This window comes from Peromyscus eremicus, chromosome 8b (genome assembly GCF_949786415.1).
Source record: "Peromyscus eremicus chromosome 8b, PerEre_H2_v1, whole genome shotgun sequence".
Lineage (NCBI taxonomy): Eukaryota > Metazoa > Chordata > Mammalia > Rodentia > Cricetidae > Peromyscus > Peromyscus eremicus.
In genome coordinates this window covers 41332110-41340578 of record NC_081424.1, presented here as the reverse complement: position 1 = coordinate 41340578, position 8469 = coordinate 41332110, and the positions used below count along the sequence as shown (strand labels likewise).

The 8469-nt window shown below is 42.9% G+C and overlaps 1 long non-coding RNA gene across 1 annotated transcript in view; it reads left to right on the top strand.

The window, feature by feature from the left end:
• Positions 1–2323: 2323 nt before the first annotated feature.
• The window catches only part of LOC131918287 (uncharacterized), a 128447-nt gene continuing 122301 nt past the window's right edge, over positions 2324–8469 (top strand). Inside the window, exon 1 of the long non-coding RNA XR_009380933.1 lies at positions 2324–2401. This is a non-coding gene — a long non-coding RNA (uncharacterized LOC131918287). The remainder of the gene's footprint in view (positions 2402–8469) is intronic.

The window sequence follows — 8469 nt, the reverse complement described above, 5'->3', positions numbered from 1 at the left end:
GCATTAGCATTTGCGTTTCCTACTTCGTTTTGTTTCAGAAACACAGGGAGAGAAAAATCTATGGGAGGCGAGTGTCATGGACTTTAAGAAGGCATTAACAATTATAGAACTTTTAAAAAGAAAACTCAGTCCAAAAGAGTTCCCACCACAGGGGTTCTCCACCTTCTAGCAAGTTTGGAAATCAGTTATCAGAGTCAGTGAGTGAATGCTGGGAGACCCTTGACTCATAAGTCCTGGTGGTGGTGGTGGGGCTGATTTTATGAAATCTCTTTGTTGACATGTGTTCCAGAAGTTATGTTTCAGGTTTCTTGAATTCACTCTTGGCAAGAAAGCTCTTGAGCCTGTGAGGATTGTTATCTTTATTCATTGAGTAGAGCAGAAGCAGGAGCAGTGACTTAATGTCCAAACTTATTCAGTGGCAAGGGAGAATTTGTACAAAGTGTACTCTCTGGCCTGAAAGAAGTCGATTTTTCAAATTATTGCTTAACGCATCCTTAATGTGTTGGAGTACAATGGTTAATATCCAAAGTTTTAAATTCTATATCTGGGTGACATATTGCACAGGATTTTGACTTATTTATTATAAAAGAGAAACATTGGGCAAAGACTCGATTCTTTAGCTCTCATGAAGGGGTCATTAGAAGTTCCGCGTAACTTTGGTTGCTCAGCAGTTGACTGCTGCACCTCGTCTGCTCTCATGGCCGACACCCTGTTTCATCACACATACTTATTTTAGTCACCTGTTTTCCACCTATGCTGTGCCCTCTCTTTGTGTCACTCAGCCAAAAGATGGCAATGCCTGTTTACAAACAGCATGGGGCTCTAGCTAGGTTGCTCAGAAGGCCTTGGACCATTGAATTGTTGGCGGGGTAGAGCCACTGAAATAGAGAGGGTCTGTTTATGGAGATGCCAGATTCATCAGTTTTAGGAGTATTGTTACTAGTAGTTATGAAAGTAGACATACTGTTGGTGGTTGAGAAAAAACTCATGTATCTCAGTGGAAGATGTTATTCTTGGGTGTTTGGGAGGCATTAAGATCAAAGAAGAAAGGTTACTATGAAAACAAAAGCCACCAAATTATTTTAAAGCACTGGTCTAAGGCTGGGGAGTTGGTTTAGTGATAGCTGCACAAGTGTGAGGTCATGAGTTCAAATCTCTAGCATTGATATAAAAGCTGAGCATGAATGCGTACACCCATAACCCCAGATCTGGTAGAGTGGAGACAGATGGATCCCTGAGGCTCCCTGGCTTGCCATTCTAGCTAAAGCAGTGAGCTCAAGGTTCATTGGAAGACCCTGTCTTTGAAAAGTTTAAGTGTGTGGGGGGTCACCTGATATGGATTTCTGACTTCCACAGGTACATGCATGGTTGAGCACACACATACACATACTCATTTATATGCTACCTATAAACAGAAAGACAAAAAAAAAAAAAACCAGACAGAGTGAGTCTTGACAATTTGGATGACTGATTAACACATTTAAAGGATTTGCTTTGCCTAAAAGTTCATCCAGTATCAGTTAGGTACTTATTTACAGTATGACATAGGATAGCATAACTGTATACCATAATACCCTCCATTTGATTCCCATAGGATTGACGGTTTTGTGTTTTGTAGACTGAAGTTATGAATTTGGGTATAGGATACTATATTTTGTTAGGGGGATGTCACATTATCATGGCTGCCTCTGATGACATCACCCTTGACCACTTGGTTGAGATAGAAGCTGCCAGGTTTTTCCACTATAAAGTTACTACTATTTCCCTCCTGAACTGTGCTTAATTGGGTAACAATTATACGTTCTCTCTCTAGAAGTGTGTGTGCAGGGGTGGGGGTGGGTATTCTGTTTTATTCTTTGGGTTATCATGCAGTGCCATCACCATTTATCTTACAGCACTTAAATTTATTTCCTTTTCTTTCCCTCTTTGCTTCTGTTTCTTTCTTTCCTTCTCTCTCTTTTTTTCTGTCTTTCACACAAGGCTTCACTGGTTTGCCTGGCCTGGAACTCTGTATGTAGTCCAGATTGGTCTTGAACTCACAGAGATCCTCCTGCCTCTATCTCCCAAGTGCTGGGGTTAAAGGTGTGCGCCACCATACCTGTTGATATAAGTTATTTTATGACTCAGACTTTTTTTATTTTGTTGAGCACTGTGGTCCTCCACGGAGCTTGGCACAGCAGATGTTACCCGCGTACTGCTTCTCCTTTCTGTGCTCTCGTAATCCAAACCTGGAGGTTCATTTTTTTTTCCTAACCATTTTCATAGTCACATTTTAATGTATGCACTGTGGGTGGAGAAGTTATAATATGAAACTTCTTGTTAGCAGATTGGTGAATTTACCTGAGAGATTGAGACTCAAGATGATGAGGAGGTGTGACTAGGACCGGAAGCAGATGTCCAGGTAGGAAACCCAACCTTGATTTCCTTACCTCCTTTGAGCTTGTTTTAGCAGAAGTCAAGATGCTAAGTCTAAAAAGTGGGGGAGGGTGGTGGTAGATACACTATGCAAGGAAATCACTCCATTTCTTTTTCAGATTCTCTTACTTAGCTTCCAAACAGCAGGATAATACCTGAGCTTTGAAACGAGGTCTAAAAAGAACTTGCAGACCTATATGTATATTTGAAAATGGATTCTAGACATGATTTTGATTCTTGAAACCTATTCACAAAGTAATTATCGCAATATAAATAATATTTAGGATTATCATGCCAGAAATTACACCTACCAGTTATGAGATGTTTCATACGTATCTCAGTACGTTTATTAAATGTGGATTTATTTGTATTTTACATTTCTCGCAAACTTCCCTGGATGTAATGGGGTCGTAAACACCTTCTCCTAGAAGGTGTAGGGAAGCTCATGTATCATGTATGTGCTCACAGACTGACATATGGATGTTAGAAAAGCGAGAATCAGTTCACCAGCTGCTTTTATGATGGTGGTGCTGTGAAGTTAAGACATGTGAAGTCAAGAGAAAATCTGAAATGCAAGTGCAGTTACTCCACACAGTGATTCCTACCTCTGCCATAGAAGTCTAACAGTGGGATGTCATTTCCATCTATACCACAGAAGTTACACCTGCATGGCCACCTCTAGTCTATCAAAGGGATGTGTACACAAATACATTTACAGCGTGGTGCTGGGGGTCAGTTTGTGGGGAGGGAAGTTGAGCACTTTGAGTCTTGCTCACGTGTGTGTGTGTGTGTGTGTGTGTGTGTGTGTGTGTGTGTGTGTGTTATTCAGGTCTAATAGGAGACCACAGATGCCCACTAGGGTCATCCACATTTGCAAGCCAGGCCACTATCCTTTGCCTTTTCTTCCTTCCCATCCCGGGAGCAAGGAGAGAAAGTTCAGGCAGGCTACTTTGAGAGAGCTGCTCTCCTTTCCTCTAGCGATGTCAGAATGGGGACTACTTCTCTGGGTGTCTGTGGGGGTGGGGCATTTGGCTGCTGGTTTCCAGTCTCATTCCAGAGAGTCATACTAAATGGTAGCTTTATATACATAGGGGCTGCTGACTACTGTGTTTCGTTTTCTTCTTGGTGGGAAGGAGCAGGCCAAGGGCCTGTGGAGTGAGTATTCCCGCTCATGCTCTCCTGGCCTCTCAGGCACCTCAGGTGTCAATTCTTTCCTCACTGGGTCTCACAGCCACACCCATCCCCAGATGTCCCAGGTGCCCTTTGCTTCCTTCCTTCATCGAATAGATGGCACCACCCCTTCACTGTTTACCTGTCTATATTCCTGTGGAACAACCTTTGTCCTACTTTCTCCAATCCAGGAGATAAAGGAGGAATAGTCTGCTCTTTCTTAGTTGCTGTGAGAATGATCTAAGTCTCAAGACTACTTTTCTCCGTGGAAAACCTGAGCTTGAGTATTGGTTATCATCTCTATGGGGTTCAGAGGTTAGCGATAAAAAAAACGATGTCCTGTTCTATACATATTTTGTTTGTTTGTTTTTTGTAAGACAACCATGCTATGCAGCTCAAGTTGAACTGGAATTTGAAGTCTTTTGAAATCCTCCTGCCTCAACCTCCCAGGTGCTAGGAGTGTGTATCACCACTCCCAGGCTTAAGTGGATCTTCACTCTTTTCGCTCCTAAAATTTAATTTCTGGCCAGAACCTTGGATGACTCCAGGGGTGGAAAGACCTGAGGTGAGGCTGAAAGGGAGTGACAGTACACTCTGAGGGGACTCGTGCAAGAGCCAAATGCTGTTTTCCCATCTCACGTGAAGGGACTTGCTAAGAGATTCACGAAGAGAAATGGCACAACCTAGTATTGTTTCTGTTGTGAACGTTCTCATTGAACTTACTTGAAAAAGAGATGAGTCCTCATTTGGTAAAGTGCTTTGCATGCAAGTACAGGGACCTGAGTTTGGATCCCAGAACCATGTAAATGAAGAGTGTGCCTAGGAAGGTCGAAACTGGATTTCCTGAGCCAGCTGCTTGGAAGACTAGCTTTATGGGAGAGTTTGAGAGGGGGCTGACAGATTCTATCTCCATGTGCACACAGCTGCAACCATTCACAAACCTGCACCCACACACATGTCAACATGCACACATACATACAAACAGGCATAGTACACGCACGTACATATGAAAAGAAGAAGGAAAAGCCAGGCATGGTGGCATACACCTGTAATCCCAGGACTGGGTAGCGGGAGGAGGAGAATCCCTGAAGCTTGCTGGCCTTCTAGTCTTGTTGAATTGTGAGCTCTGGGTTCAACGAGAGACCCTGCCTCAAAAACCAAGTGGAGAACAATAGAGGAAGACACCTAGCATTAACCTATGGCTTCTCCGTGTGTGTACACATGTGTATAATACATACATGAACATGTATGCACACATGCAACACATATACAAATAACTAAAGATAAATAAAAAAATAAATTTGCTCAACAGGCTATTTATACACATGTAATTGGTCTCATTTATTAATTCACTTGTTCAAATATTTTTGGTTAACTGTTGTGCTGGCCAGGGCACATGAAAAAGACAAAATATAGACCTGCCTCGAACTAATGTATTGTGAGAATTGCACACTACAAAAACAAACAACAACAACAATAACAACAACAACCCATATTACAATAAAAAATGGGCTCTATGAGGTTCAAAGCATCCACTGGACCTAACTGTGCCATGAAAGCAATGCCCTAGCTTTGCTTGAGGGCTTTGATGGGGGCATAAATGCCTAAGTTACATTTTGCAGGATGGGTGGGAATTTGATAGATATCAGGGGAAGGGCACTTAGGGGTACAGAATGCTGGCATGCAGAGCCCGGAGACTGGGAAACAGCAAGGAACTGCCCAGGGTGAGCAGCACATCTGCACATGGTTGGATTGCAGGGTGGACGGAGGAGGGCTGTTACTCTGTCCATCACGGTATGCCATCATGGTGGATGCCACCTCTATCTACCCTGTAGGTAAGGAATAGGGACGGTCTCACATTAGGATTACATATAGACCTTGTAAGGCAACATCACGAATGAGAGGAATTCTGTAGTATCTGAACTTGGGATTTGGGAGATCCAGCACGCAGGCCGTTTCAATCTTCCTCCAAAGAAAGATACAACTTAAGGCCTGGACTAATGCTGTGGTGTCGAGAGCAGTGTCTACAGGATGGCTTGTCAGGCTTAGGAGTCAGCACTGAGTGACTGAGTCATTGCGAAGAGCATGAGAGAGGAGGGGGGTCCCCAGGACTACAGCTTGAGTGACAGGGAAGTGTGGTGGTGGTGAAAGCACTCACAATGAGGCAGACAGGCAGGCCTTTGAGGAAAGCAGTGACCCACATTGTACGTTTGCTCAATCTGTGGTCTTACAGTCTGTGGAAAGGTGTGGCTTTGCAATCAAATGACCTGATTTTCCACGTTACTTCCCCAACCGCTTACTGGTGTGCCGATACGTCTGTTACTTTACCTCCGGCACCCTCGGTTTCCTGTTCTACAACGTGGGGGTGACACAGACTCGCAGGCTGCTTGTGAGAGGTGGAAGTGACAGTTTCTACCAGTTTCTGGACTCAAAGCCAGTTCTTCCTCCAAGAGCAGACTGTTACTGCCACAGTATCTTCAGGTACATTCCAAGCCCAAGAGCCCAGCAAAGAGGCTGGGAACACAGACTTCACAATCAAGAGAATGAAAGAACAGAACTGGCCAGGGGCACGCCTACTGTAGACCCATACCCTCAGAAGTATTTGTTGAGAGCAGGTATGTCTAAGACAACAGAGACTTGGCCCTTGGCCACAAGGGTCTTGGTGTCTGCCACACAGGACAGGGTTGGAAACCAGCGTGTTTCTAAGGAAAGGATCTGGACAAATCAAATCTAGATGAGAGAAAGAAGGGGGGAGGACAGAGAGACAGACAGAGAGTGAGCTAGAGAGACAGAGAGACACACAGAGTGAGAGAGAAAGAGAGAGAGAGAGTGAGTGTGTATAAAACATGGACAGAAATGAATGTAAAAGGTTTATAAATTGAGCATCAGATCTACCAAAATCTAGAACATTCTCAGCATTCTAAGGGTACTATCTTGCCCTTTTTAGTCTCTGTAGAACCCAAAGGTAGCTAAATCCTGACTTTTCACACTGCCTTTCCTAGTTTTGCCTGTGTTTGTATGTTATAGCTATGAGATCAGAGACTCTGTTTTTTTGTTTTTTTTGTTTGTTTGTGTGTGTGTGTGTGTGTGTGTGTGTGTGTGTGTGGCTTATTTCACTCAATATATGTTAATGAGATTAATTCTTACTGTGTGTACCAGCAATTCGTTCTCATGACAGTGTTGGATTCCATTGCATGAATGTCATTTAGCCATTTTACCATCCATGAATTTGGGTTCTTTTGTACAAAGAACGGTACTTTTGTGGACATCGCATACATATCTGTAGGGTGTACCCTAGGAGGTGGAGTTACCACATCAAGAACTTGTATCAATTCTAGTAGCTTCTTCCGATTACCTTTTAAGAGGTGGTGTGCCGGCTTATTATCCTCTCAGCAATGCATGTGGGATCCACTTGGTCATCTCAGATGTAGTACTTCTGACCATCTGATGATTATGCATAGATGTAGTCATTGAGATTTTCTTCTTTCTGCTGGTTTAAGAAGTTGACTCCTTTTCTCACATTGTTTTGCTGTTGGCTGCTCTGTGCTATAATGAGCCTGTTGAAGTATTTGTCACTTTTCCTATTGGTCTTTCCTCCTTCTGAAGCATCAGTGTTGAACAAGGGAAATATTATGGAGGACCTGCCAAGAACTGGAATTACGGTAGAACAGCACCTATGCCCTCTACCCTCTTGAAGTTGGTGATTTTGAATGACTAGCTCTGCGTAGGAGGGGTGAGAAGCTAGACAGTGGGAGAGGTGGGAGCCACAAAACACTTTTACAAAGATATGAACCTATTGATACATTCGGACAAGGGAGAGGGAAAGGTAGGTGTTGCAAGGCAAAGATGAGAACCAATTGAGCCCAGTTCTGGAATGGCCACTGTGCTCTGAGCTTAGAGACAGAAGTCATGCTAGTACACTTATGGTCAAAGCTATCTGAAAAACATAGATTTGGGTGCTTGGCCCTGAAGATGATGTAGGCTTGTCCTAGGCACAACTTGGAGGAGCCAACCGTGGAGCATGATGTTTTGATAGAAAGCTGTAGGATTGGGTACTAGTAGCCAATTGTTGGCATTTTGGCCAAGGAACAAATGAAATAACAAGAAAGGAAAGTAAGAAGAGACAAAGGGTGAGAAAGTAAGATTGAGGAAGATAATAAGAGAATTAAGAATTTAAGACCTTGGAAATTTTCCTTCACACTTTTCTGTAAAAGGGAAATTTCAACGGATGCTAGCTGGACTCAAAGCGATATTAAGTCAACAAATGAAAAATAACATGAAGGCTTAAGATTGTAGAGGGGAGAAATAAAGTACTGCGCATGACAAGGTCAACTGGCTACAAAGTCAAAATATAATTATTAAGATCAAATGTAAACTTCAGATTTTATTTTTCTCAACTTTTAAAATTGTTACAGGATGAATGTGCTCCATGTTATGCTTTTGGTTATGGAATAAGATAGTTGTAAGTAATTAAGCTGGATTGTTTTATATACCCTAGAATATTGTGAATGAGCCAGGTCACCTTCAATTTCTACAAGTTCAAGCCTGTTCCTGGGGTAGTTGTGAAGATTCAGTGAGGTCTGAGGGCAACGTCTGATATTCAGGCAATGGAGACAGGGAAGTAGAATGGTTACAAACATCTACTCTGCATGCCATCACCTTGAGCTCAAGCTCCTACTCCCCTACTCACCAGCTATCCCGTGGGGAAAGCCAGCTGGAGTCAGTTTTCTCCCCTGTAAAGTAAGAGAAGGACCAGTGCCTACTCAGAATTGTTCCTGAGATAAACTAACAAGAGTAAAATACTTGGAATAGTTCAAACGACACTGTGGATACTCAATGAATGTTATCCTGAAACATAGCTTATATTGTCATATCCTCTGTTGA